The sequence below is a fragment of the Girardinichthys multiradiatus genome, chromosome 18, assembly GCF_021462225.1.
Source record: "Girardinichthys multiradiatus isolate DD_20200921_A chromosome 18, DD_fGirMul_XY1, whole genome shotgun sequence".
NCBI lineage: Eukaryota > Metazoa > Chordata > Actinopteri > Cyprinodontiformes > Goodeidae > Girardinichthys > Girardinichthys multiradiatus.
The window spans coordinates 7930531-7936045 of NC_061810.1; positions in this window are offsets into that span (position 1 = coordinate 7930531).

Consider the following 5515-nt stretch of genomic DNA (forward strand, 5'->3'; position numbering starts at 1 on the left):
TGCTTAATATCAGTGTAAAACAAGTCTTTTTCTTTTATTTTACATTTGTCTTAATGTGCAGAACATATTAAAATATTTCTATGCAAATGCCTAAAACAAGCTCTTTCAAACTTTTCACTTCTTTACTGAGATTTGCTTGCATTTGAAAGTGTATTTCTCTTCAACTGTACCTGGAATCACAAATTATAATGCTAGCTGAATTATAAATATACTTTTAAAAACACATATAGCATATTTCTTCATCAAAAATGAATATTTAAAAGCTTATTTATTCTCAATCACACTCTCCAGCGATACGGTAGGATTACATAAAGTCGTCCATTTATTCAGGTTAACTTTAATAACTGGCTGGACCACATCACTAATCAGGAATGTAATCAGGAATATGCAGAATTAGAAGATGGTGCTCACAAAATATGACAATTAGTTATACCCCTCAAACATTAATCACATCTATAATATTATACCTTACATAAAATCGTCCATTTATTCAGGTTAACTTTAATATCACCTTTAATGTAAAATCAACTTACATGAACAAATGACACAATACATTAAAATAATACTAACATAAACTGTTAGAAATCACTTGTGTTTAACGTTCACTGTGATGACTGGCAGCAGGAGCTCAGTGCCAATAGTCCGGTCAGATCTCTACCGGGCTAGCTCGCCCCACCGCCGGTAGGGCTGGCGAAGCAAACCGGCAGTTACTACGGTGGGAGCGGAAAACTCCGAACACATCGGAGCACGTTTGAAATTAAGCGATGTCTTGATAAATCAAGCAGATTTTTCACGTCTACACAGTTATATTCCCGCATTAAAAACATAGTAAAAGTTCATTTGTGTCACAGAAAGTGTAATTTTTCACAGTTCACTCACAGCTTTTGCCAGTGTGGTCCGCCATGGCTGCCCCTGTTTGACCAAAACGCTTCGACCCGCAATGAATCATGGGAAAAGATGGACCGCGAAGGATACTCACAACCCATCCTTCAAATCGGGCAAAAGAAGGACACATTTGTCTGCAGCATCTGACAGACCTTACGCGCCGCGCTGTGATGTAATCAGCCCACAAGTACGCACTTGGAAGGATCCAGCCCCTGAATTGGGACACACCCTCGGCCTGCACATGGATCCTCCTCCTTCCTGTATATTGACCAATAGGAGAGGAGCTGGAGAGAAGAAGGCAGCCCTCCTCATTTGCATAATGAAGCAGAAATGCATACGGTAAAGGAAAAAGAGAGGCGAGGAAATGTCAAAAGAACAAAGGCATGTGTAAGGAAAAGGAAAAAGAAAACATTTACATTTCTTGATGAAAACGCATGTCTAAGGAAAAGGAAAAACTAAATATATATACATTTCTTGATGAAAACGTATGTGTAAGGAAAACGAAAAAGAAAACATTTACATTTCTTGATGAAAACGCATGTGTAAGGAAAAGGAAAAACAAAACATTTACATTTCTTGATGAAAACGCATGTGTAAGGAAAAGGAAAAACAAAATATATATATTTCTGCTTTTATTTTTCATTTTGTCAGGATCGGTCCTCCATACACTATGAGGGATTGCTGCAAAGTTAACGCCAGTGACTGTCCACTGTCTCTACATGCTCATCCAGGAGAAATGACTGCTACAAGTCCCTGACTCGATGCAATCTACTGGGTTTCCTTAGATAGAAAAACGTTTTATCCAAACTTGAATAAATAACTGAATCTGACTGCACTGTTCAATGATTAGGATTAATTGGAATGTATGTACCCAACTTTTGTGAAGTGCCTTGAGACGACATGTGTTGGCGCTATATAAATAAACTGAATTAAATTGAACTTGTCAGTGAAAATCTCACTCTATATTTTATTTGAAAAGCATCAATTTGCCATTTGTATGACCTGTGCTGACTCACAAAATTGTGTAGTAAGTGTAGTAAGTAATAGTCATGGTCAGTAGTCACTCACACTCAGTGTTCTTAACAAGACCTAACTCTAAATACAGTTCACACAGGTTAAAACTGAATGTTTTCATTCAGAATATGTTCAATCACCAAACATTGTAAGTTACATTTACAGTAGTTGTGAATTACAGGTCCTTCTCAAAATATTAGCATATTGTGATGAAGTTCATTATTTTCCATAATGTCATGATGAAAATTTAACATTCATATATTTTAGATTCATTGCACACTAACTGAAATATTTCAGGTCTTTTATTGTCTTAATACGGATGATTTTGGCATACAGCTCATGAAAACCCAAAATTCCTATCTCACAAAATTAGCATATCATTAAAAGGGTCTCTAAACGAGCTATGAACCTAATCATCTGAATCAACGAGTTAACTCTAAACACCTGCAAAAGATTCCTGAGGCCTTTAAAACACCCAGCCTGGTTCATCACTCAAAACACCAATCATGGGTAAGACTGCCGTCCAGAAGGCCACTATTGACACCCTCAAGCAAGAGGGTAAGACACAGAAAGAAATTTCTGAACGAATAGGCTGTTCCCAGAGTGCTGTATCAAGGCACCTCAGTGGGAAGTCTGTGGGAAGGAAAAAGTGTGGCAGAAAACGCTGCACAACGAGAAGAGGTGACCGGACCCTGAGGTAGATTGTGGAGAAGGGCCGATTCCAGACCTTGGGGTACCTGCGGAAGCAGTGGACTGAGTCTGGAGTAGAAACATCCAGAGCCACCGTGCACAGGCGTGTGCAGGAAATGGGCTACAGGTGCCGCATTCCCCAGGTCAAGCCACTTTTGAACCAGAAACAGCGGCAAAAGCGCCTGACCTGGGCCACAGAGAAGCAGCACTGGACTGTTGCTCAGTGGTCCAAAGTACTTTTTTCGGATGAAAGCAAATTCTGCATGTCATTCGGAAATCAAGGTGCCAGAGTCTGGAAGAAGACTGGGGAGAAGGAAATGCCAAAATGCCAGAAGTCCAGTGTCAAGTACCCACAGTCAGTAATGGTCTGGGGTGCCGTGTCTGCTGCTGGTGTTGGTCCATTGTGTTTTATCAAGGGCAGGGTCAATGCAGCTAGCTATCAGGAGATTTTGGAGCACTTCATGCTTCCATCTGCTGAAAAGCTTTATGGAGATGAAGATTTCATTTTTCAGCACGACCTGGCTCCTGCTCACAGAGCCAAAACCACTGGTAAATGGTTTACTGACCATGGTATCACTGTGCTCAATTGGCCTGCCAACTCTCCTGACCTGAACCCCATAGAGAATCTGTGGGATATTGTGAAGAAAACGTTGAGAGACTCAAGACCCAACACTCTGGATGAGCTAAAGGCCGCTATCGAAGCATCCTGGGCCTCCATAAGACCTCAGCAGTGCCACAGGCTGATTGCCTCCATGCCACGCCGCATTGAAGCAGTCATTTCTGCAAAAGGATTCCCGACCAAGTATTGAGTGCATAACTGTACATGATTATTTGAAGGTTGACGTTTTTTGTCTTAAAAACACTTTTATTTTATTGGTCGGATGAAATATGCTAATTTTGTGAGATAGGAATTTTGGGTTTTCATGAGCTGTATGCCACAATCATCCGTATTAAGACAATAAAAGACCTGAAATATTTCAGTTAGTCTGCAATGAATCTAAAATATATGAATGTAAAATTTTCATCATGACATTATGGAAAATAATGAACTTTATCACAATATGCTAATATTTTGAGAAGGACCTGTATTCCATTTCTTACCAAAACTTTTTTTACAACCTCTATTGGTCATGATGCCCTGATGGCATTTGTAACATGGCCTTTATCCACTTTTTTAAATACGTTTAATTCCCTTGACTAAACCTGTACAAAGTCCAAATCAAAAATTTCTCTGCAAACCCTTCAGGTCTCTGTAGGGACTGGAGTTTCTGTTGTACGTTTTTGTCTGTGTTTTTTGACTCCTAGTAGGCGCTAGTGCTCAGCAGTGGTGGAGACAGGTGTTTTCCATCTTGGTGATTGAGTCCTGGAGTACTTAAGCAGGAAGCAGCCAGCATCTCGTCGCTCGAGTATTAGCCTCTGTGGTAGCTACTCAGCCAGCCTCGTATTAATTAAGTTTATGTGTGCTTTGCCTTCGACAACGTTTAACTTGTTCTTTGTTCTTCTAAGTGAACTGAACTGGCGACTACCTGGAGATTACCCAGGCTGGCCTCAGTGGCTTCGTTCAAACACTAACTATGTTTTCAAGGACCTTCCAAGGATTATACCGGCGACTACCTGGATGTTACCCAGGCTGGCCCCGGCGGCTTCGTTTCGCACTAGCCTCACTCCTATAGGATCTCCCCAGGAAGGATCTTCCACACACACCTACCCAACGCTGAACTCTGGAACTTTCCCGGCTGGCTGCTTCCGAATGCTCCAGAAACCATTCAGCCTGACCTGTCCACCCTCCACCTCTCCTCTGACGCTTCGCCTGCACTCCAAGCTCTAACCCAAGTAACTAAGAAATCATCGGACTTACCATTGTCTCCATATTCACTTCTTCTCCAGTCCGAATCCCTCTCCTCTTGGCGGATTGCCTATTCCCTCCTAGTAAAAGACATTTCACATTTAAGTTCCGGTTTCGTTTACTGTGCCACTTACCTGTCGTTTTTCCTTACAGGTGTTCCTGCACACCATACCGATCCATTCTCCTTAAATAAACCTTTTTCAAACTTGTACCCGTTTCCCTTGAGCGTGATTCTGCATGTGGGTCAGAGCCATACATAACACTATGACAGTCTCAGTCTCTGCCAGCTGAAGGTTCCCACACAATAGAACATTGGAACAAAAGCAACTCACTGCAATATTCTGTATCTGTTTTGCTGGTTAGGGCGTGAACATTCAGTTTATCCTGTTATGATGAAAGCAATGGGAGAGGGATACATTATCAAAACCAGGTTCCCAAGAAGACAGATTTGAGTAATAGACTGAACCATGCTAACACACACAGCAGTCACCTAGGTCATGCCTTTGAAGGTGATTATTTGAACCCTTTTCTGTGTAGAAGAGCTAAGGTTTGTCCGAATGGTCTTTCATTTTACAGAGCATTTTCTCTGGAATAGAGTGGAGTTTAATAGTGTCATGGAGAGCCACGATTCAGTCACGTTTTATTATGTGGAAAACACAGTTGTTAAAGAAATTATCTCACTCCTTTTTAATATTATGCATATTTCTTATCTAAGATTGTTCCAGGAGGTAAATACTTGTGCAGTAGATTTGAAGAAAAAAGGAAGAGTGGCAGAGTAATGGCCTTCTGCTAAGAAGTACGCACTGAGGAAAACTACAATCAGGACAGGACAAGGATTTTTTTTAGAAACAGACCAGGAGCGATTGGATTTTGTCCAATTTAGGGCACAACACAGATCTTTTCTCCTGTTAATGCAGCTCCATGTGAATTGCCCTTTTGTCCCTTACAACTTAATGTCCATTTGAGGGTAACTTGACAGACTACAACTAACACTGTTTTCATAGAATAATTATTAGTGTAACAGGTCTTTGAGGAGCATCTCTGAGCTAAAACTAGAGTGGTTGCGAGAAGAGAAGGCTC